Here is a 26,356-nt window from a genome sequence, read left to right on the forward strand (position 1 = left end):
CCTCATCATGGGCATCCTTATGGAATCACCTGTAGAAGCCTGAGGCTAATGAAACTTTGGGTCCAGTCTGCTGGTGTGGCAAGGGCACAGTGATCCTCCACTTACAGAAGTGACTTCACTGTAACTCTTCGTGGAATTGCTGCTCCTCAGCAGTTTCAATAGTGATGCCACCTCATTTCTCATCTCCCATCAGCAGACCTTCTGGTTCTCGACTCGGTTACTTCACATTAGAATTTCTAAGTCTCTTGCAAACCTCAAAGAAAAAGATTCAGAAGGTGCTGTTCTTTACTCTCTTTTGTGCCTGTGTTGCATCTCAGTTTCTAATCTCCATCAGATATCTGGTGTCGATGATGGGCAGCTTAGGTGATGATCTCCTAGATTTCCAAATTTACTTCCCATTCTGCTTGCTTGTATATCTTAATATGCATTCCTTCCCAGAATCAAATATTTGGGACATATTTGGGAGAGGATATGTCGAGACACCAGTAGGGGAGTGGGGAAGTGCAACCAGGAAAGGAAGAAGGCCAAAAAAGAGTGCATTATCAAGCACCTTATGATGTGGTTTGAAAGACAGTAGAACATAAGCCTCAGAGTTACCCCACCCAAGGGAGCAGGGAGTTGGGGTATTTATGTACCATGGCCACCAGTCATTGGTTGAGGGTTGATCTTGTGGGGCATTCATTTTCAAAAACTCTCTGTCTGCTGTATGTAGAGGCAGAGCAGGCTTTGATGGCCAGAGAAAGCCATCAGGCAAAGAGATAAAGGTGCTTCAGTTGAAAGTCAGGCTGGCACGCACAGATGGTAAAGGCTGAGAGGGTATGGCTGGGGCATCAACAGCGTCTGCTATAGTCTACTCCTGGCACCACTTAGATACACTCATGATGCATGATGAGTTTACTCTGTTCTGTCACTGGTTCTTCAAGTTTGTCGCTGGTTACAGCTTCAAAAAAATGAAAGAACACAAAAAACACAAATAAACTATTTAACAGAAGAGGGTTATTGGGACAAATTACAGGCCCCACTTCTGTAGTTAATAGTGTGGTAAGTGAAAGTCATGTATTTTTCTCCTCTATTACACCTCATAGATTCTTCTCACCCATGGCTGGCACTTCTACTCATCTGGATTGCTCACTCAAGTATCCCAAATCTTCACCCCTGAGGAGTCTGAGCCCCTAGTTGCTATGCCTTTGTCTGGCGGTGGTTGCTGTAAATTTTCTATTTTTTCCATTTGTGGTTACCATCAGGCATATAGGCACTATGAGATGCTTCAGTGAATTTCCTGAATTCCAGACATACTTCTCCGATTTGATATTAGCCAGTATAGTGATTGAGATTGATAATCAGGTAGAATATTAACTTTTCTCTGCCCAGAAACAACTAAGTGGCAGCTGTGGCTTTAGGTTTATTGGAAACGTACTATATCTCCTGGTAGAAGGATTCACCCCTAGGGAATCATGAACTCTAGTTCTGTAGAGCTTAAAATTGTGGAATGGGAAACACAGTTCCCTCAAATGAGTCACCAGGAATAATGGTGTGAGAGGCTATTCCTACTTCCATCTCTTGGTGGTGAATTCAAAGTATATAGCCCATTTTGAAGGAAAGCCCCTAGTGTTGCAAGGTGTCAACCCTAGCCAACAATTGGCTTCACCTTTAAGAGGTCATTCCAATGTTCTATCTGGCTTGCAGTTTCTGAATGATGCTGTGTATGGTCGGATAGGAGATCCAGTGGTCATGTGGCTTACTGACTTCATTATAAAATGTTTGCATTGTGTTATTATTATCTCAGTCTTGTATCCAAGAACCCTGTAAATATTTGGGTATTCCATTTTTATCAGTGTAAAATTTCTCTTGTAAGTGGTGATAGGTCACTCTGGGGAAGTATAAGGGGGATCATTATTGTATATACTTGTAGTGTGTGGGCTCCTTCCTCAAGGAGATTGACTTTCCCTTTGATCAGTAGACTCTGGGTCTGAGAACTGGGCAAGATCTGGAAAGTGAATGAAGGATCATGACATTTAATTGCAGTGGCTGACACCAACTTTCTGCTTACTTGCTCTTGATCTGTTTTTGGTTATACAGGTGAAGCAACATTCATATTATCTGTTAAGTTTGCCTCTTGTAACTGTAAGGTCTATTAGCTATTGTCATATGGTTTCTGTGGGTGAGGACCCCAAAGTCACTCCAGCCTTTGTCCATTCCATTCCAGTTGGCTGGCTATGTCCATCTCTCTTCAGGAAGTCAAATGCTACCACCTGACCTCTCTTATTTTAGAATCCTATTTTCCCGTTGAAACTAGGGGACTCAGTTGCATAAGAGCATGCCCTGTTGTCATCTCTGACCTAAAGAGGACACCCACCTCATCTCAATGATCCTGGTGCCTTCCTTATTGCTTTAATAAAGGGAGTATCCTTGGGCTCCCCTGAGGAACATAGGCTTATGTGTTCTCTGGTCATGTGTAATAAATCCATTTTAACATGTTCATTTCTCTGATCATTTTGACTCCATCATCAATGCTTTGCTCAGGCAATTCTATCTCATTTACTGTAGGCCACTATCATCTCCACATTTCAAGGGGCTATCCCAGCAGCATGTTAGGATTGGCTTAAAGCATCTTTGTTCCCAGTGCCCTGAGTCATGGGAGAGTAATCGACAAATTAAAACATGCTTTATATCTCCTCCCCAATCCTACACTCTCAGATCCATTCTTGGGCATGTTCACTTGGTTCCTACTGGTACAAATTAGTCAGGGTCAGTAGCTATTTTGGTAAATAACCTTTCTTCCCCGTAGAGACAATACTTCCCTAGTCTGGGCTGGGCTGAGAGTTGTTCCTGATTATTGTTTTAAAACAGTGGTTCTGAAAAGTGGTTCTCCAGATCAGCAGTATTAGCATCACCTGGGAATTTGTTAGAAAATCAAATTCCCAAGTCTCATCCCAGACCAACTGAATCAGAAACTGTGGAGGTGGGAGCCCGGTAATCTATGATTTAATGAGCACTACAAGTGATGCTGATGCATGTTAAAGTTTAAGAGCCACTTATCTAGAAGCCATGAGCAGAAGTGCGGGCAGATCTTGAGGAAGGCAGTATCATTGTGTGGGGCATCTGCCTTAGGTGAGGACTTTTCACGTCTCCAGGCAAGGAGAGGCTATGATCCTCTACCAAAGAGAAAAGAGCCTCTTCTGCTACAGAGTTTTAGATTTAATGGTTCAAAGTTCTTATGTGTATACACCCAGATATTCTTTTTCCGGGTTTTAGATCCCCTTCTTCCCTATCAGGGCCATGAATTTAGCATAGGGACTTGCCATGGGATTGTAAATTCAACTTTCGCTTGTAACTGCTACTTTTCCCATAGGATCCACAACCTGATTTTCAGCACAGTTTGCCTTCTGGCTGCTGAGGATGAGGGACTCTTTAAATACTGCCGTAACAGACCAATGACTTTCACACTATGTTTTGAGTTGATAGTTGCCTGATACAACCTTATGATTTTCTTCCTTCATCACTTTGGTGGCTCAATAACACCCAAACACATTCCCTATCCCCTTGCCTCTCAAATCTCAGAGATGTTGCATATGCACCAGTACATCCTCTTCCACATGAATCCCATCCCAATTCACCATAGATAAGACTCTTATTGTGTTGCTATGGTACTGTAGGATTTACCACCATCTTATTGCTGTCTTAGTTTGAGTTCCTCTAGAAGAATATTCTAAGACAAAGATTCAGTTGCAGGTAGATTTAACAACTCCCATCTCATTGTCCAGAACTGTGACACATGGTCTAATTATATTATTAGGACTATTCCTAGTGTCCTGGACTATTCAAGAATTTAGTTTTCCTACCCACCACAATGGAAAGCAGCAAGAGAGGAGAGGGGTGGAAGTGGATATTAAGTCAGCCAAACAGCAATGTTTGCTCCCAAAACATTATACACAAACATGCACACTCATACATGTATGTGAATGCATATGTATTTTATTCTAGCTTCTGTTCACATAACAATGTACATCTTTTAAAGTGTAGAATGAATAGCAGGATGGTGGTTGGTAAAAGAGATGGTAGAAATGACAGAAAGTCAGAACACTAGTTTGTATTGAGGAGAAGAGTTAGAGAGGGTGGATGCACTTCTGCAGCACCAGCAGTAGTTTGTGGGCATGGAGAAGTTTTGTATGGACTTCTTTTTTCACTTAAAAGCAGTTTTAAGAAGGCAGGGGTTTGGAGTGCAAAGCATTTGTACAATAGATCACTGAGAAGCTGCCAAATCAGAGAAAAAAATGGAATGCACAAAATTATGAGAAACAGAGAGGATGCACATAATGATTGCTCAATAATGTTTATTGACCAGAAATGAGTTTGAATTCTTACAATTCTGTGGACCTGGGTTGCTCAGGCTAAATTAGGAAGCTCTTCATTGCCTCTTTAGGAAACTGAATGGTGAGATTTGCTTACCTGATTGCCTTTTGTGTGGTAAAAATTCTTAGTGGTTTGCAAAACCTTATTTTAAAAAAAGTAGGATAAAACAACATGTTAAATTAGAAAAATAAATTTGAAGCTTGACTCTCAAAAGGGATTTTTTTCCATATCTTTCTCTAAAATTTAATAACAGTATTAGCACTCATTCCTCCAACAGCACAAACCTGTATACCCCTAATGCTTAGAATTTTGTTTCTGATACTATTTTCAATGGAAGGGAAATACATTTCCTTAGAGGGCAGGTGTTTCAGTGACCTAAAGTAGGATAAAGTTAGGATTGGAAACAGCAGGTCTGAAACATACAGTTTTTGTCAGAGAGCAAAGATGTTTTTAAGAATGTTAGGGGGTAAAGACTAAAAGGGTAAAGAACATATCTAGTGCAAGTTATTGAAATTTGAGCATCAAAACCCAATAATAATTATTTTTAATTGACATAAGTTGAATGTATGAAAGCCTATGAATTCATAATGACATGCCAAAAAGAAAAAAGTCCGAACTATGGAAAGTTTGAAAACAAAAAAGGAAGAGAATATAGCAGAATAGGATTATATTTTTAATTTGTTTTAATAAGTAGGGGAAAGCTTTGTTCCTTCTATTAAGCATATGAATTTTATAAATTATGGTTATTCTTGTTTCTCTGAGTAAATAGAGAACAGTGAATACAGAGAACAGTGAGTAAAACAAATGATCAGCACTGGTGGTTACCCCTAATACTGGTGTATGACCAGTTGTCATGCATAATCACCAAGTAGCAAAAGGCTTTACCATGTATACTGAGATGACACAGTGGCCAAGTATCCTGCAAAGGAGATTTACCTTCACGTAATTTACTCTTTAGCTAGGCAATGAGACTTCTAGATGGCTTTACTGATTATAGTGAGCAAAAACTAAGATATCAATACATTTCCAATTGTTTTAGGCAGTTTTCTAAGATATTCCTTTCTTAGTATTCACATCCTTGTGTAATCCACTCCCCTTGAGTGAGGGCCAGACCACACTCAAATGAACACATCAAACAAACAGAATATAGCAAAGAGATGAGATATCATTTCCTAGATTAGGTTTTGGAAAGACTGACTTCCATCCTTCATTGTCTCTCTCTGGCTTTATTGGCTTGCTGGCTCTGATGAAGCCAGCTGCCCTGTGGAGTTACTAACAGCTGATGAAGAACTGAGGTCCTCTGTTCTGTAGCCCAGGAGGAACTGAATTCTACCAACAACCAAATGAATGAGCTTGAGAGGTCATTCAGTTGAGCCTTGTGATGACTGCGTCCTTGGATGACTCCTTGATTGCAGCCTTGTGAGAGACCCTGAACCACAGGACCCAGTTGAGCTGTGCCCAGATTCCTGACTCACAGGAGCTGTGAGATAATAAATAGTGTTGTTGTAAGCCATTAATTTTCAGAGTAATTTGTTACATGGCAATAGATAATTAATATGCTAACACTTATAATGCCAAAGAAATGAAGTTTAGGTGCATCCTTGTTCCATGTCCCAATCAGGAATGTATTGGCAGATGATCCAGAGTTTGCTACCTGAGCTAGAAAGAGAACTCTTTCATTTGTGTGTGTTGAGATTTCTGCTAGGAAGATATGTCCGCTAAACTCGCTGTAAACCATATACGAGAATAAGAACATGCATTCCTATAAGAATAGAGATAATACAGAAAAAAAAATATAAGGATTTTAAATACCAGAAAAAATTTAACTGGTTTTAGTGTAAGTGTAATAAATTCAAATCACTGTTATTTTGTGATACGTTTTGTCTATTTTTTAAGGAGTTTAAGGCATTAAGAGTTTCTAATATAGTAGATTCTAATATACTATGTTAGATTCTAATAGTAGTAGAGTACAGTATAAAAGATTCTATTAGTAGTAGATTTAAATCGAGTTTTAGAATAGTTTGAGCAAATAAATTTAGAGTCAATGTTCAGATGTTTGGGGAAATGTTGATTCATTAATTATGTAAATACAATGTAGATATATACAGGAATGTTAATTTTTAATTCTTGAAAGACTATTACATATTTAGTATTTTCATTGGATAAATAAATTGGGTATTAAGAATATTCTTCTTGATGTCCTAAAGCTCCTTAGATTTTAAAGAATCTATCGATATTGGCTATTAATTGAGGGACTTCTAAAATTTTAAATGCCTGTCAACTGTCCATACCTCCTTAAGCTTCCTTCCCCCATTATAAATGAGAGTGACTTCTAACGACTTTCAATGAAATACTTTCATTTCCTAGTAACACATACTCGTATCTCAGATAATTTCTGAAGTGTCTTTTAATGGTAATTATTGAAACTAGATAATATTAACTATCGGTCAAAAATAAATAAGAGTTTCTTGGATATTGGGTGTGTTATTGAACTGGTTATTGCCATGGGTAACTGAAGCCCAGTCCTACTGGAGATCCTCTGCAGAATCATGTAGAATACACATGAACTTTTTCTCCAAAGGTCAGGAGGCCAAGGCTCTTAGCCAATGACTGTCTCCATTTGGTTGAGGGTTGCCCTTGGGAATCCTTGCACTTCAGGCTGCCTAGGAACTCTAATTCAAATGAAAGAATTAAGAATAACTCATTCTTGAATGATTTTTTAGGTAGATAATAGTGGCCCATATTTACTTTGTAGTCTCCCATGTTATATTCAATTTCACTTTAACAAATAAATACTTTTCTTTCCTCATAGAAACTAGAAGTAGACAATGGCAATGGCGGTAGGAGATTGTATAATATTTTAGATAGTGACAGATCCAGAGAAACTTCTTCCCAATCTCTTAGGGGTGGATATTTTGCTTTTTCCTCACTTCTAAAGTGTCATTCCATGTGGAAGTATTGAATTAGAGTGACATTCATGGCAGATTTAGCTGTACAGAGAAAACACACACACAGTTTGACTCCTCCTGACATAAGTTGTACAAGGGCAGGCCCCTCTACTCGGGATGCCTGTAGTGGTAAGTTGTTTCTTGTGATTGAATGAGTACGGATGAGGAAAGCCCCTCGCCTGTAAGCCAGTCTAAGTAATAAAGGTAATATTTTGATTTCTGTCTGCTTGATTCCTCTTTGTTTTTCTTGTAATTAGTCCAAAATGTGGTTATGAAAAGAAGGATGTTATCTATTATTCCTGCCCCAGTATTGTCCTTTGAAAGCGGAAACATCGTTTGAAACTTCCTGACAGACTTTTCCTTTTTTGTATATAGCTACGTACAAATGATCACAATTGGAACATTATGTAACTTGTTGTCATGAATGTAGTTCGTCTTCCACAAACCTCATATCTACAGTTAGATTTGCATTTTTCATAAATCAGGCATATATTTCGACAACTTTGGTAGAACTATGATATACTTTTAGTAATTGTGTGATTTTACTTCTTCACAAAATCATTCTTCATGGACAAAAGTCATTTTCCTTTTGTTTATTAGTAACACTCATGCTGCCTATTAGCATTGCTAATTGTTATTATGACAAATTGGCTTTTTTTTAGGTATTAAAATTGATTGTTCAATGACAAGTGTGTTGGTAAATCTGATATACAGATGCTAGGCTTAGATGAGACAAGCACTTTGGGTGCTAGTTTATTTGGCTGGGTTTGGGGAAGGAATTGGGATTAGAGGTTAGGAGAGTGAGGCAGAGAAGGAGAGAAAGTCTACAAAGGGTGTCTTATTGGGTTGGTTTCTGCTATGTGCAACTGGAGCTCAGTCCTATTGGGAATGCTCTAAGGAACCATGTGGAATGCACTCAAAATTGTCCCTCCAGGCCAAGTCATTTGTCTAGTGAAATCTCTTCCTCAATTGATTGAGAGTTGTCCTTGGGAGAATTAACTCCAACTTCTGGGCTGCCCCTTGTGCAAGTAGAATGAAGAAAAGTGGAGCGATACAGCAGGACTTGAGGGGAATGGGGATATTTGCAGCCTGCACAGGGTTTGTGTCTCATAGCTTTAGCTGAAACTCAAGACGAACTGAGGGGATGTGGCACAGGGCTCTACAAGTGCCTGCTTCAAGTATTCTTCAGAAAATATTCAAAAGCGAGCAACTATTTACTACATTCAGTCCATCAGCAAGTACTTTAACTGTTGACCTGGCTAAACAGTTGTTTGCTTTTTCATAAATTAATGTTAAGTTGCTTTGAGTCCTTCTAAATTCCAGAGCGGTCAGATAGATCTATCTATATCTTTTCCTATATCTATCTATCTCTCCATTGATCCAGTCAAGATTTCCTTTATGTTGCACTGACTTTGAGTTAATAATGTGTATTACTCGAGTAATAATTGTGTATTGATATTAATTCTTAAATAACATTAATTGACAGTTAATTAAATCAGTCCTTGTAAGGAAATTGCTCCTCCTTGATCTTGTATGTGTGTATCTCTGGTACAAAACTTAGGATTCTCTTGTGATTTCAAGGTGATGACTATCCTTTTGTGACTTACTTTGCAAGAGTGAAGTCAGGGCTGAATAGATCACAAGGTGCATTCCCTCTTGCATGGTGCTATTGACAGGGAAAGAGGGAAGTCCCCAGCGAGGGAACTGAATTTGAAAGCTTAAGTTATTGAGTGGTAGATGCTGAAGAGAGTCTCTCTAGGAAGCCAGCCAGAATCTGGATAGGATGAGCAACTTAAACTTTAGAAAAAAAAATTCGTAATTTATAGTCCATATTCAAGTTTCTCTCTGGGATATTTTTCTTTTGTTGTCTTCTGGTATTAAATAAAATCTTATTGAAATGTTTTAGTCCATTCTCCATCATGCTCATGGATATTAAATAAAAGATTTGGTGTTCACAATTGGCCCTTAGTGTTAAGGGACAATAGCATCCACATCTTGTGTCTGATGGTGGTTTATGAATAAGCGAATCTCCAAGAGGAATCTCCAACCCACTGGGGAGATTTTCTCCTTCATTGTCTTTTGTTAAAGAAGGTAGTAGTTTCCTACAGGGTCTCACTATGAATTGTTAAGGGTCTCCTCAACTATTGTGTCACCTTCTACAATAGTTCATTTAATTCATCTGTCTTCTAAATCACCTTGATTCAAAACGGTCTTTTGCACTGAAATAACAAATGTAGGGTTTAATTCTTCTCCAGAAATTGTTTATTTTAGTGATCTATTCCACCACTTAGTATTAGGGATTGGTTCAGTGCCTGGTCTTATTAACAACTTTATAAACGATGTGGAAAAGAAAGTGTTCACAATGAAATTCCCAAGTTTGCCAATGACCCTAAGCTCTTTTGGTTAATGAAATGCCAAACTGATGGGGATAAACTGCAGGAAGACCTCATCAAGCTGTGTTAGAGGATGGAAATTTGACATATAAGCCTCAGAGAGGACAAAGATAAGATAATGAGCCAATGCATTTAGGAAGAAAATAATCCAAACGATACTTGCAGAATAATGGGCTTGGAACTATCCATTACAACTCAGGGATCATGGTAGACTCTTCTCTGAGGACACTGATGAATCTATTAAAGGCTGATAAAATTCTGAAAATCACCAGGAAGGGAAGGGAAAAAATAAAACACACTATGCTTCTCCTACAGAAAATCATAGCACAGATGTACTCTTGTTTATAGTTCTGATCACTATATTCAGGAATATAATGAAAAAGAAAGTCTGGAAGAGTAAGACATCTGAAACAACCAAGAAGAATGGCAATGCTGCCATGTAAATAAAGACTAAAAAGATACAAACTCCAATACAGAATGTCAAAGTTTGAGAGAAAATAGAGCCAAACCTTCAAAATCCTTAAGGATTCTATTTTGCATGTGAAAACCAGGTAACTCTTCGGACCACACTGAGGTGGCGTCGCACATGCCACAGCCAGAAAGACCAACAATGAAGAATATACAACTATGTGCTGGGGGGCTTTGGGGAGAAAAAGGAAAAAAATAAGTAAAAAATAAAAATCTTAAAAAAAAAAAAAAGAAAACCAGGTAACTCTCTAAAAGAGGTAAAACAAAGACAAAAACCAAAGGAATTTTTAATTGATAGATTCAACAGAGAGTGGATTTATGAAACTTGCTTCCTGAAAAGATAGTTCCTGATGGAAGTAGAACCACCAAAAAGAATTTAATAAACTCTTGTAGTATTCATTTAAGTTGTTTTTAAGGGGGAAATAAGGATTGTGTATTTATTTCTAGATTTTTAAGCTGAATGTCAGTGTGTGTGTATTAGAATAGGTATAAGAATAGGTATATTCACATTACCTATTACCTACTTTATTACCTATCCTTTGGTGTCCATCAGAGACAGAAAAAAGGGGGAAAAAAAGCAGCTCCTCAGAACCAAGAGTTTCATGAGTTGAGAAATTAAAGATGGAGATGTGTGGGGCTGGCTTCATGGCATAGTGGTTAAGTTCTGCATGCTCCACTTCAGCAGCCCAGGTTCATGGATTCGGATCCTGGGAGGAGACCTACACCACTCATCAGCCATGCTGTGGTGGCAACCCACATATAAAATGGAGGAAGATTGGCATAGCTGTTGGCTCAGGGCTAATCTTCCTCAAGCATGAAAAAGAGGAAGATTGGCAAGAGATGTTAGCTCAGGGTTAATCTTTCTTGGCAAAAATAAATAAATAAAAATAAAGATGGAGATGTATAATTAGTACATGAGTTTCTCAAACATCTGTCACATCATATTGTTTAGTTTTTATTGAGACAAGGCAGTGAACATCTAACAGATTTAATCTTTGTAAAACAGAAACATTTCTTCAACATTTTCTTTCTTAAGCAAATCAATGAATACTCATCTGGGGGAGACTAGCCAGTATTAGCAAAATCCCTGCTGAAAAACCTGAAAATTCAGGAATTTCTTTATGAGTTGAGTTTATGTGTTTAAAATAACTAGACCACAATCTTAATTGTTACAGTACTATTGATTTTCAATGACTAATTAGACTACCCTGGGGTAGAATCAGTCAGCTATAGTGTGATTGGCACTTGATATTCTTCAAAAACGATTGTAGAATGGTTTATTTGTCAGCCATGTATAGACACAGTCTACTTCTGAGGAAATTATACTTTGCTGGCTAAGATCTGTTCTCATTTGTCTACTAGATTTTTAAGGATGAACAATAGTAAAAGTTATATAAAGTAGGAGTCGACAAACATTTTATGAAAGATCTAGATAAACATTCTGGGCTTTCTGGACCATGTGGCCCCTGTTGCAATTATTCAACTCTGCTGTTATAGCACAGAGACTGCCCTAGACAATACATAAACAAATAGGTGAGGCTATTTGTTCCGATAAAGCTTTATTTCCAAAAACAGAGACCAGGCCTGGTTTGACTTGTAGGTCAGCTGACATCTAAACTAAGGGGGAGCTGCTATCAATGGAACATAACTTATGCAAGCTGTCCAAAGTAAAGACATTAAATCAAAGCATATATTTCACAGGAATCCCCTTTAGTTTAACTAGTGTATACAGTAGACCTTTAGTTTTCGGACCCCTTCTGCTCTGCCCAGGGTTTTATTTTGACAAGACTGTGGGATTTGCAGACACATGGCCTGGGCTCAGGTCCTGTTCTTCCACTTGCTACCTGTGTGACCTGGAGCAAGGGGCTTAACTATTCTGTCTTAGTTCTTTCTTCATAAAATGGGATTATAATAATGTTTAGTTGTGAGAATTAAGTGAGATAATATTAATGTGAAAGATTTTGTAAAAGTCACCTGTAAACACTTAAATCCAGTAGCAGATAGTTCCTGCTATCACTATCCTAGGTCATTCCTTAGAGAGTACCATTTTCTTCTCTGTGAGTATTTTCACAGGCTAATTAGCTCTGTGTACTGTCCCTAAGTGAGAAGTAGGCTAATCTAAGGAGGATCTTGCAATATAATATACTTCACTAAAATAATCAAATTATCCATTAATCATAAGATTTTAGGAAATGCACATTTGTAGAGAAAAAGAAACTCTGAAGCTTGTGAAAAGAAAAATTAAGAGAAGTTGTAGTAGCGGACATAAATGATAATAGGAATTTAAGAAGGTTAGGGGGTAAGAAATTAGAGAAAATAAAAGAAATGGAAGATGAAAGATAAGTCAAGGGGCAAAACCAAAATAGGGCTACCTATGGGAGTTTAGGAGGGAAAATAATTAAAAGGGCAAAGTTAATGAAAATAGATCTAGTTCAAGGTAAGTATCAGAGTCTGCAGGCAAAGCGCTGACTAGGAAGTTTGCAACTCTGGGTTTATCTGTCCCCATTACCAGTGTGACTGTTTATCCTCCACACTTGTGTTAGTTACTATACTTGAGAACTTCCCATTTGTATCTGTATTTACTGACAGGCATCCAAAGATAAGGACCAGGGAAGCATTTAAAATAATAGCCCACAGTCCTATTGGTTCTGCATTTCTAATCAGAGAAAGCTTCCCTGAGAAAAATGATGCCCATGTGCCCTGACTACAAAGTGAGTTAAGATAAATGAAGATTAAATAACAGACTTGTTAATCAGGACTTGGGATAGACTTAAATTTTCACAGTCCATTTTCTCGCTCTCACTTTCTCGCTCTTTCAAGCCTGTATTCCTGCTTATACATTCTCACAACACACATCCACACCCACGCACGCCTGTCATACTTTCTCTACCCAGATGGATAAAATGGACTGAAGTTGGGTGCACCAATGTGTCTTTTATAATCAGTATTCACTGTCTCAGAGTCAGAAAAATGAGGGTAAAATAAAAGCATCCTTCTTTTTGAAAGCATAGAGAAATGACATTCCTATTTTTCTTCCTGTTATGACTCAAACTAACCTATCTAGGTGCCACGTTCATATTAAGTGAATATTCAGTTTCACCATCTGGCAAACAGAAGGTTAAAAGTATGACTGTTTAAGGAGAAACAAACAATTTAAGAGGGTTTTTATTTTCACCTCAAAAAAGAGTGTTTGAAATATGTCTCCTCATCCCCAAACAGAGTTATTTTCAGTCACTGGATTGTATGTGGACTTGGCTATACCATAAAAAAATGTAAAAACACAGTGAAGAAGTGCATCTTTTGTTAATTCGGAGTTTTAGTGGATTTGGAAGTTTGGGCTAACTGGGAAAGGAAGAACAGTTAGCTGTGGAGAACAAGGAGAACGGGAGTGGTGTGATCTGTGAGAGAAAGGAGTGGGTTGCTTCAAGGATAAACACTTTGAAAATTCTATGAAACACTGTCTAGGGTCCCCAAGGATAGAAATCTCCCCAGAAAAAAACTTAAGGTCAAAATATTAATGACATTTTCATATTTTTTTGTGAGTTTAAGAAGGGGAGAGAATGTGTTTTGGATACTTCCTAAATATCCAGAGGTAAAACACATGTTCTGGTGGTAGCACCATCTCTGTTTCATTTTCCGCAGTTTAGGTATTATTCCGTAACGAGAAGCAGAATTTAATAGGACTTTCCTCCAAGTCCCAAAGCCCCCATCTTAATAAGACAAATCATTCTGTATGCTTTTACAGAACTTTCTTTCTCTGATTCCAAACTTGTATAATCCCCTTCCAGGAGAAGGAAGATCCCTAGGACTATGCTTACAGTATAGGTTCTTCCAAAAGGGCTGAAATAGTCCACCTAAGTTCTTTGACTTTTAACCCAATTGATAGAGAACGCAAGAAGACAAAAGCGTTACATGTTTCCCCCAGAACTCTCCTACCTCCAAGTCAACTGTGGCTGCTCCCATCAAATAGAAATAGACAACATAGGTCTATGTTTTGACTTTTTAATTTTATTTTTATGATGAGTTCTCATCTTACCTTTATCATCTGAACTCACTCATAGAACAGTAGTTTTCAAACGTAACAAGACCATCATTTTAACCAGTAACTAAAGGCATGAAGACTTGAAGGAACAACCTGAATTGGAATGAAATTGCTTATCTCTAGATTGCTTTTTAGATAATTATAGATACCTGAAGTTATCAAAAACATGCACTTAAGCTTTGCAGAACAGCTTGTTAAAGTCTGTTTGCTTAAGAATACCCTGTTTTTGCTCTTTTTTTAATGCATTACAGAAGAAACACTCCACTATGGTAACATATGATGAAAGTGACACTGATTTGGAATGTAAATATATGCATGGTGTTTTAAACCGACAGCATTTTGTATGTAAAAATACTTTTAAAAATATATACTATATTTGAAATTCAATTGACAGAGAGTAAAACAATAAAAATCATGCCATTCTAATTTTTAAAGTGTACATTGCAAGACGATATTCACTAAAGGATATAATTTTTTACTTTGTAAGAAAAGAGTGAATATCTTAGTTATTTTTTAATACTTAGCTATGAAGTGGAGCTGGTTGAAAAACTAGCTTTTTATTAGATGGAATTATATGAACTTGCTGATATTCAAATTTTTTAATCTACACAGAGAGTAATTTGACATGGTTCAAGCTAAGATATGGGACATCCTCAAAGGAACAACATCTCTCCAAAAAGGATTCTTTTAAAAACAGCAACTCTCATGTTCTTTATATTTTGAATAGCATCTTAAGTTTTGTAATTATACCACTTGTAATTTTTCAGATAAATATTTGTTCCTGCAATTTCCCAGGGCTATTTTCTAGGAATCAGGTGGAAATGTTTAGAATCCATATGGATTTAAGGCTCTAATTGACATTTTTAAAGTCTTGAATATAGCCATTGGTTTACCAGGACAAATTAATGAGTTTTGTTACATTTACACACCCATGCATCCACCATCACAATCAACATGTAAAACAGTTGTTTCATTTTACCTTATGATCCCTTACAGGCGATGCCCCCCTACCCCTCAGCAACTGCTGATCTGATTTATATCACTATAGATTAATTTTACCTTTTATAAAACTTATAAAAGTGAATTATATAGTATGTACTTTTTTGTTCCTGGCTTTAGCCAGCATAATGTTTTAAAGATTGTCGATGAAAATAATCCATAACCAATTTATAAATGAAAATTTGGGAGAGTTTATTCTGTGTAGAACGTGAGGACCATGGCCCGGGACAGGCCTTCCATAAAGGAAGGGAGCACGCCAAAGAAGCAGGGGTATACAGGGTGGTTACATACCCTCAAAGAGGACGTTTCACACATGATTGAAGTGTCCCTCTTACAAACGTCATGAGATTGCCCTATCAGCACAGTGTTTGATGGACACAGCAGGTAGTGGGTCTGCTATCTTGGTGGGCATAGCAGGAAGCAAGTCTATGGTCTCGAGCTGGGTGGTCACAGCAATCAGTTCCTAGCCTAAGGAAAGATGCTTAATCTTTAAGGAAATGCCAATGTTGGGAGGGGGAGGGAAGCTGCACCTTTATCTCAAGGGCTTTTGTTCTTGCCATAGGGAATGTCTAAAGCAGATATACAATGCATGCTCAACAGCCATGGTCAGGCCCTTTTGGAAAAACAAGGTTGGGCTGAATTAGGTTTACACCAAATGGCTTCCTCATATACTCCAATATCCTATTGCTTGCCATTTCTATTTGTCAAGATTCATCCATTCTGTTGTGAGCATCAGTAATTCATTTCTTTTTATTGCTATATTGTAGCATTCCATTGTATGAATATATCATAATTTTGTTTATCCATTCATCTGTTGATGGGCTGTTATCAGGTTTTGGCTATTATGAATAAAGATGCTATGAATATTTGTGTACATGACTGTGTTTTCATGTCTTTTGGGCAAGTATCTAAGAGTGAAATTGCGGGGTCATATAGTAAATGTGTGTTTAACTTTTTAATAATTAACAAATTATTTTTCACTGTGGTAATACTTTGATTTTTATTTCATAGCCTCTGTATTAATTTTCCTGTTGCTGGTATAGCTGCTATATCAAAGTATCGTAAATTCAGTGGTTTAAAACACATATTTATTATCTTACAGTCCTGAAGGTCAGAAGTACAAAATGAGTCTTCTGGGGCTACGGCTGAGGTGTTGGTAGGTCTGATTCCTTATGAAAGCTCTAAGGGGAGAATCCATTCCCTTGCCTTTTTCATATTTACCTGAATAATCCAGGATGGTCTCTTATCTCACAATCCTTAATCACATCTGCAAAGTCCCTTTTGAAATGTAAGGTAACAGTCACAGGTTCTGGGGACTAGGACCTGGACATCTTGGTGGGCCATTATTCAGCCTACCACATTCTCTAACCTTCTAATCAAGTAATTTCAACTAAAATTACCCATTTAGCCAAAACTCTAAGGTGCATAAAAGTTCTTTGCATAACTTCCCTAGGCTTGCTAGCTACCAGCAATTAGTGGTTACTATGTTCCAAATACTGTTGCGTAGAGTTGGCAAAAATGCAGGATGATGTAGGATCAAGGTGCTTCTTGTTGTCGCTTATTGGAGAGGAAAGTCTGATCAGCTAGTGAAAAGAGGAAAATCTGAGAGGGCCCTAGTGGAGCTTTAGTGGTACCAGAAAGGGCCCTGCTTACTTCTCTTCTTTGGAGTCCAAACCTGAGAGGGAGGGCAAAAGGAAGTCTGGTTAAGTGTGTGGGGATTGCAGAACAGATGGGCCCATCATGGAGCTCCACAGAGTGTAATCTCTAAACTGCAAAGTGTAGCGAAGCCTCAAGTGCAGCATCATGCCTGAGTGGAAGATTGACCATGCTGAAGGTGTCTGATCATAGGTTCAGGACAGCCTTTCAGAGCCCCATACACCCTAGTGGGAGAGACAAGAGCTCAGTGTAGGCCAGGAATCCCAAAGAAGGCTAGTGTTCTGTTCACCACTGGAGGCTATGATGACTGGAGGCTATGGTAAGACAGGCTTTTCAAAGTCAGGACAGGCATCAAGTGACAAAGAGGTACTCAAAGACAGAGCAACAAAAAGCTCAGCACTGGCCAGTGAGGACCAAGGGTGGCACGCTTCAAAGACATTCCTGGCCTGATGCTGGAGACACAATGTGAGCCCCATAGAACTTAGATTATCCTTGGGGAGATGGGGAAAGAGAAAAGCATGAAATAAGAGATTTTTGAACCCAAAGACATTGAGGCATACCTGGAAGTGACTGAGCTACCTTGAATTAGGAAGATTAAGTTTTCCATTAAAACGAATTAGAGAGCTAAGTGAAAATCATTTATAGAAAAACAAAAAAGTTACGGTTTATCAAACCTGACTTTCTTGCCCGCGAGTTTCATGCTCCTTATACAGAGAGAAGGTATATAAAAATACTTTAACAAAGGTAATGCAATTACCAGGCTTGAGAAAGATTACTGGGCCATAGGGTCTGCTCTTGGAGGTTTCAGATGCCTTGTTCTTAGGATCATCAGGAGTATTAGCCCTACAGATTTTTGAGATTAATCTCAATCTCTGAGATTAATTTTAGAGGTTAACCTTGCTTAAGATCATTGAGAAGATTGTAAGGGGTGGGTTTGTGTGAAAAGTTCAAGGAAAGTTTGACTCACATGTGAAAGGCCATTGTTTTCATTTTTTAAATGGCAAACCCATGGTCTCAACTGCAGTTCATTTCTTTTTTGTGTAATATCATATACTTTGTCTTCCATTTCATGAATTCTCCTTTCCTGCCCTGGCTACTATAAGATGGCAGTATCAGATGATGGTGATAAGAAACGTGTTCCGTTCTTCAGTCTTCAAGTCACACAAAGCAAGGCAATCTTAGGTGTCTGACTAGTTGTTAATAACAGCTTGAAAATGTGGGTGTCACTGGGCTGTGAGTATTTTCTGCAGTTCATCATTTTGGCAATTGAATGTCGGATATTTTATAGGGGAGGGGAGGAGAGGAGAAGTTGCAGATCTAGCCACCATTTCCTGTTGATTGTAATCACGTTTGTCACTCACCTGCTTGAACTGCTAAAACCCGTCAGGAGCCTGATCGTAGAAGCCTCCTGTTAAGTGGAAAAGAGTCTCCCCTGCCTCTTAGCAACTCATGGTAAACATGTCAACACATTGTGGGATGTGGTAAACTTTTGAATATGTGAACATCTGATGAGGAGATCTTTTCGATGGAAACTTTCGTGTCGGTTCAATAGGCAGGACTAGCTCTCCACTTTGTTTACTTTCAGGTATCTGAGACAGTTAGACACACATGCTGGGACTGGGGTCAGCTCGCTGCGAAATGTATGGAAACACATTTAACGCATGGGCTTTTGTGTCTCCCCCCAGCTTAGTGTTTTAAAACGACAGGTCCTGCCTCTAGGATAGTGCCTAGATATTCCAAAATAGATACACTAAATTCAGTACAAAATGCGGTTAGATGATTTTTTTTTTCTGGGTGTTTGCAGCACATTTGTACAAGTTGTTAAAAGACTTGTTTTGCTGAATTTTCATTAGCACATTCTTAGTGAGATAGTAACATTTAATATCACTGACAAATATATTGGGCATCTCTAATAAGAGTTTTTCTAATTATTGGAGGTAGATATTCAGGAGTCGGTAGAAATTCTAAATACTGATAATTTAAGAAATCCAACAATTACTGTGATGACCTTAATATTCCATTCATAATAACTGTAGCTACACTTATTGAGTGTTACTCTGTTCTGGGCATTGTTCACAATGCTTTCCATGTGTTACCTTATTAATCACAACAACCTTATGAGGTAGGTATTACTATTATCCTCATTTTAAAGATGAGGAAATCGAGGCACTGAGGGGTTAACTACTTTGCTCTAGGATACAAAGCTAGTAAGTGGTAAAGCTGTGTTGGAAACAGAATATACTGTTGGAACCAGCATTCTTAGTCACTATGCTAATTATATTTCACTTTCTTAGTCTTTTTTTTAATTTCATTTTTTATTAAGACTTTATTTTTAGAGCAGTTTTAGGTTAGCAGCAAAATTGAAGGGAAGATACAGAGATTTCCCATATGCCCCTGCCACCACACGTGCATTGCCTCCCCTATTATCAATATCCCTCGCCAGAGTGGTACATTTGTTACAACTCATGAACTTACATTGGTGCATCACAATCACCCAAACTCCGTAGTTTACATTAGGGCTCACTCTTGGTGGTGTACTTTCTATGGATTTGGATGTGTAATGTATAATTATATACATCCATCATGTCATTCAGAGTAGGATATCCTAAAAATCCTTTGTACTCCACTTATCCATCCCTTCCTTCCAAACCCATGGAAACCACTGATCTTCTTATTGTCTCCATAGTTTTGCCTTTTCCAGAATGTCATTTGTTAAAATCATACAGTATGTAGTCTTTTCAGATTGGCTTCTTTTACTTAGTAATATGCATTTAAGGTTTCTCCATGTCTTTTCATGATGGGATCACTCATTTCTTTTTAGCTCTGAATAATATTCCATTGTCTGGATATAGTACAGTTTATTTACCCACTTACCTACTGAAAGACAACTTGATTTTTTCCAAGTTTTGGCTATTATGAATAAAGCTGCTATAAACATCCATGGGTAGATTTTTGTGTGGACATAGTTTTCAACTCACTTGGGTAAATACCAAGAAGCATTATTGTTGGATCTTATAGTAAAAATGTGTTTAGTTTTGTAAGAAATCACCAAACTGTCTTGCAAAGTGGCTGCACCATTTTGCATTCCACCAGCAATGAGTTCCTATTGCTCCACATCCATGTCAGCACTTGGTGGTGTCAGTGTTCTAGATTTTGGCCATTCTAATAGGTGTATAGTGGTATCTCGTTGTTGTTTTAATTTGCATTTCCCTGATGAATACGATGTGGAGCCTCTTTTCATGTGCTTGTTTGCCATCTGTATATCTTCTTTGGTGAGGTGTCCATTAAGATCTTTGGCCCATTTTTAAATTGGGTTGTTTATTTTCTTATTGTTGAATTTTAAGTGTTCTTTGTACATTTTGGAAAATGGTACTTTACCTGCTGTGTCTTTTGAAAATATTTTCTCTCACTCTGTGGCTTAATTTCTCATTCCTTTGACATATTTTGCAAAGCAGAAGTTTTTCATTTTAATAAAGTCCAGCTTTTCAATTATTTCTTTCATGGATCATACCTTTGGTGTTTTATCTAAAAAGTCATTTACCTACCCGCAGTCATCTAGGTTGTTCTTCTATGTTGTCTTCTAGGATTTTTATAGTTTTGCATTCTACGTTTCGGTCTGTGATCCATTGTGAGTTAATTTTTGTGAAGAGTATAAGTTCTGTGTCTAGATTCTTTTTTTTTTTTAATGTGGATGTCCAGTTGTTTCAGCACCATTTGTTGAAGAGATTGTCTTTTCTTCATTGTATTGCCTTTTCTCCTTCGTCAAAGGTCAGTTGACTCTATTTATATGAGTCTATTTCTGCACTGTTTATTCTGTTCCATTGATCTATTTGTCTGTTCTTTCACCAATAACACACTGTCTTGATTACTGTAGCTTAAACTAAGTCATTTTTCCCTCTCCTCAGTGCTATAATAAAGGAGGACATTTGAGCTTTACCAAAGTTAGAATGTGAAACTAATATGACTTTTCTCTCTTTTCTTCTTGCTGTATCCCAAAGTCTTCTATTTGAAGGGACTTTAGAACACTGTGGATATCTAATGAGAAAACTATCCTGAGGCTTTCCTACCTAAAACGGGTTGTTTTGAGGCTACTCTGCCAAAATGGTGTTGACCTTTGGGAAGTAGTTTCTTTGCCAGTATCTTCCCATCAGTGGGGAACTTAGGTTCTGAATTCCAGTCAATGTCTGGGCCATTGATGTTCCTAGAGTTCCAACCAGCCTTTCCACAAAGTTTTAACAGGGTTAAACATGGGGTTAAACTCCATCCAGTTTTCACCACCTCATATCAAATGAACATCTTGATGATAATCTAGTCTTCATCTAATGCTGCGAACTGATGCTATCTAGAATGTATGTACTCAGATAGCTTCTCGATTTTTTTCTGTCTCAGCACTTAACATACAGTTTACTTGCTTATCTCTTCATCTAGACTCCAAACTTTTTGAGGACAGAAATAGCATCTTTACAATTTATCTCTACGACCTAGTAGTATTGGTTGACTAAATAAAGACCTGTATCAGGTAAGACTCTTTCCATTGCTAATGACAGAAAACCCAAGTCAAACTAGCTTAAGCAAAAACGAAAAATCCCCCATCACATTAGTTCTTGGAGCTGCAAAGTCCAAGGCTCAAGTCATGTTATAAGAAGCTCGTCTTTTTGCATTTTTTGTTCTCCCCTCTGCCATGCTTGGCTTCACTCTCAGGCAGGCCTTCCTTAGATGGAGGCCCGTAGTACAGCAAATGCAAATTTTAGTTCTGATTGGGCCCTACTGAAGTCAGGTAGTGTCAGTCCTTCAATTTTGTTGTCCTTCAATATCGTGTTGGCTATTCTAGGTCTTTTACCTCTCCATATAAACTTTAGAGTTGGTTTGTTGATGTCTACAAATAACTTGCTGATATTTTGATAAGGATTGTATTGAATCTATAGATTAAGTTGGGAAGAACTGAATCTTGACAATATTGAGTATTCTTATCCCTGAATGTGGACTTTCTCTCCATTTATTTAGTTCTTTGATTCAGTTAATTAGAATTTTGTAGTTTTCTTCATATAGATCTTGTACATATTTCATAAGACTTACAACTATTTCATGGTTTTGGCCGCTAATGTAGATGATATTATGTTTTTAATTTCAAATTCCACTTGTTCATTGCTGGTATGTAGGAAAGTGATTGACTTTAACTTTGTATCCTGCAACCTTAGTATAATTACTTATTAGTTCCAGGAAGGGATTTTCTGTTAATTCTTTCATATTTTCTACATAGACAATCAAGTCATTTATAAATAAAGATGGCTTTATGTCTTCCTTCCCAATCTTTATTTCTGTTATTTTTATTTCTTGTCTTATTGCATTAGCTAAAACTTCCAACATCAAGTTGAAAAGAGTGGTGAGAGGGGACATCCTTTCCTTGTACCTGATCTTAGTGGGAAAGCTTTGAGTTTCTCATCACTAAGTATGATGTTAGCTGTAGGTATTTTGTGTGTGTTCCTTATCAAGTTGAGGAAGTTCCCCTCTCTTCCTAGTTTACTGAGAGTTTTTATCATGAATTGGTGCTGGATTTTATCAAATAAGTTTTCTGCATCTGTTGAGATGATCATGTGATTTTTCTTTTTTAGCCTGTTGGTGTGATGTGTTACATTAATTGAATCTAAAATGTTAAGCCAGCCTACTTGGTTGGGGTCTATAATTCTTTTTATACATTGTTGTATTTGACTGGCTAATATTCTGTTGAGTATTTTTATGTCTATGTTCATAAGAGATATTGGTCTGTAATTTCCTTTTCTTGTAATGTCTTTGTCTAGTTTTGCTATTAGGGTAATGCTGGCCTCAGGGAATGAATTAGGAAGCATTCCCTCTGCTTCTACCCTCTGAAAGAGATTGTAGAAAATTTGTATAGTCTCTTCCTTAAATGTTTGGTAGAATTTACCAGTGAGCCCAGCTGGGCCTGGTGCTTTCTGTTTTGGGAAGTTATTAGTTATTGATTCAATCTCTTTAATAGATTTAGGCCCACTCATATTGTCTTTTTCTTCTCATATGAATTTTGGCAAATTATGTCTTTCAAGGAACTAGTCCGTTTCATGTAGGTTATCAAATGTGTGGGCATAGAGTTGTTCATAGTGTTTCTTTATTAGCCTTTTAATGTCCAAAGGATCTGTAGTGATATCTCCTCTTTTATTTTCGATTTTAGCAATTTGTGTCTGCTCCCTATTTCTTCAGTTAGCCTGGCTAGAGGTGTATCCACTTTATTGGTCTTTTCACAGAACTGCCTTTTAGTTTTGTTGATTTTCTCTATTGATTTCCTGTTTTCAATTTTATTGATTTCTGCTCTAATTCTTATTATTTCTTTCCTTCCACTTACTTTGGATTTAATTTGCTCTTTTTTTCTAGTTTCCTAGGTTGAAACTTATGCTATTGATTTTAGATTTTTCTTCTTTTCTAATATATTAATTCAATGCTATAAATTTCTGTCTAAGCACTACTTCTGTTGCATCCCACAATTTATTTTTATTTTTTTCCTGAGAAAGATTCACCCTGACCAGCATCAGTTGCCAATCTTCCCCTTTTTTGTTTATGTGAGCCACTGCCACAGTATGGCTGCTAATGGACCAGTGGTGTGGTTCTGCACCAGGGAACTGAACCTGGCCAGCCTAAGCAGAGTGTGCCAAACTTTAACCACTATGCCATCAGGGCAGGCCCCTACACAATTTTCATAAGTTTTATTTCCATTTTCCGTCAGTTCAAAATATTTTAAAATTTCTCTTGAGATTTCTTCTTTGACCCATGTGTTACTCAGAAGTGTGTTGTTTAATCTCCATGTATTTTCAATTTTCCAGTTATCTTTCTGTTATTGATTTCTAACTTAATTTTGTTGTAGTCCAAGAGGGGACATTGGATGATTTCTATTCTTTTAAATTCCTTAAATTTGGTTTTGTCGCCCAGAATGTGCTCTATCTTGGTGACTGTTTCACGTGAGCTTGAGAGGAATGTGTATTCTGCTGTTGCTGGATGAAGCAGTCTGTAGATGTCTGTTGATTGATGGTGTTGTTGAGTTCAACTATGTCCTTACTGATTTTCTGCCTGCTGGATCTGTCTATTTCCGATAGAGGGATGTTGAAGTCTCCAACTATGGTAGTGGGTTCATCTAATTATCTTTGCAATTCTGTTAGTTTTGCCTCACATAATTTGATGCTCTGTTATTAAGCACATACATGTTAGGGATTGGTATGTCTTCTTGGCAAATTGACCCCTTTATCATCATGTAATGCCCTTCTTTATCCCTGATAATGTTCCTTGCCTTGAAGTCTGATCTGTCTGAAATTAATATAACTACTCTTGCTTTCTTTTGATTAGTGTTAGTATGGCATATTTTTCTTCATCCGTTTACTTTTAATCTATATGTGTCTTTATACTTAAAGTGAGTTTCTTGTAGATATAGTTGGGTTGTGTTTTTTGATCTACTCTGACAATCTTTTTTAATTGGTCCATTTAGATCATTGACATTCAAAGGGATTATTGATACAGTTGGATCAATATCTACCTTATTCATTACTGCTTTCTTTTTTGTTACCCTTTTCTTTGTTCCTATTTTTGTCTTCCACTTTTTTCTGACTTTTGCGGTTTTAATTGAACATTTTATATGATTACATTTTCTCTCCTTTCTTAGCATATCAGTTTTACTTCCTTTTTAACTCATTTTTAGTGGCTGCCCTCCATTTACAGCAAATCTAGGTCTACTTTCAAATAACACTTCACCACTTCACAGGTGGTGTGAGTACATTATAATAACAAAATATGAATTTTGATGGGGACACAGTCAGTCTGTAACAGCCCACCAGCATGAACCCTTTTTAATGTTGCCTCCAATAATCAATAAATGACTAATTTTTTAGTGAAGGCATGAGGAGATAAGGATCTTTTTTTTCTGATAGAAAAGCTCTGAGAAAGAATAAGAGAGATAGAGTGATAGAAAGGAAGAGAAGGGAAGGTGAGATATAGTGACAATTGAACAGAAGAAGAGGATGATATTTATTAAAAATAACAATAATTAATAATAACATTTCTTGTGTGTTTCTTCTGTGATAGGAACTCTGTTAGGCAACTTGTGTCTATTACTTCATTAAATCCTCAAAAATATCTTACAGGTGGACGATTTTATTTTATCCATTTCTATATGAAGAAATGGGCATGGAGAAGTTAAGCAACTTGCCCAACATTATGCAGCTAATACATGGCAGAGCCAGGATTTGAAAGTAGGCTCAGATGTCTTTTTTCCTCAACCACCTTACTAGGGGGATTGAACAAACCTCATGATCATAATTTGGAGTAAGACTCTCCCTCTGTAGAGGCACCAGATTTATCATTTTTTGGGATCACCAGCATTTTATATGCAGTTTAACAATTATGGCCTAGATGGTCTCTATCCCTCCCAAGAATTATTATTGAGAATCACACAATCAAGCATAGATTAGGAGGTTAATATAGTGAAAGCTATGTTAAAATTTTAACAGTGGGGCCTAAACTTGTAATACTTTGACAGCCTTAAACACAATTCTCCCCTCACCCTGCCCCATGAACATGTGGATATAAATGAGTGAATGAGGAGTGTGATGCTAGGGGTCAGGAGGAGTACTTAGCTGGAAAGTGGACACTATGACCTAGTAAAACATAATGGAATACTGAAAGACTTTTTGGAGAGAAGAGATGATGGAAACATAAGACTCTCAAAACCTAAAGAGAGGAAAAGCAGGATTTGGGGAGCAGGGAATAGCTTGTAGTGGATGTGGTTATGGCATCACTGTGGCTTCTACTCAAATCAGTGTTCTGTGGTTTTACATGGTGCCAAAGATGAAACGATCTTAGTCTCCCAAATCTAGAGGACCAGAGGCCAATACAGAGCTCAAAGTAGAAACAAGATGGGTGGGAGAAGAAGAATCTGAGATCACACTTCATGGTCTAGACTAAGGCCTATCTGTTGAAAGAGCAGTAACCTCTGGTGGGGATTGCAGAATTCTCTGAATCCTGGAAGAAGCTTGAGTCATGTGGAGTGGTTTACATGTGGAGTGGTTGACTACTCAAGATCCCACTTATGAATACCCTCAGGAGAAGTTATTTTCACATGTCAGCAATATTAATTTGTTTACTCAATGAACATTTGCATTATCACACTGGCAATAATGAGATGGAGAGAGAGATTGAAGGATGTTAGACCAGAAGCAAGAGGACCAAATGTCAAGATTAAAAATGTGAGGATAGACATCTTTGTTTTCATCAGCATTATGGTCATTTAAAGATAAAACATTTATCCCTAGTTTTCTAACTTTTGCTCTTTGCTAAATTTGTGCCCTATTTTTAAAGAACCAGCTTTTGACTTGGCTGGTTCTCTTTATTATATGTTTGTTTTCATTTCAGTAATTTTTAAAATATGTTTTATTTTCTTCCTTTTTTCTATTTTCTTTAGGCTGTTCTTTTTCTTTATTGAAATGCAAATGGATGCTTAGCTA

This window comes from Equus przewalskii, chromosome 3, assembly GCF_037783145.1.
Source record: "Equus przewalskii isolate Varuska chromosome 3, EquPr2, whole genome shotgun sequence".
NCBI classification, from domain to species: Eukaryota; Metazoa; Chordata; class Mammalia; order Perissodactyla; family Equidae; genus Equus; species Equus przewalskii.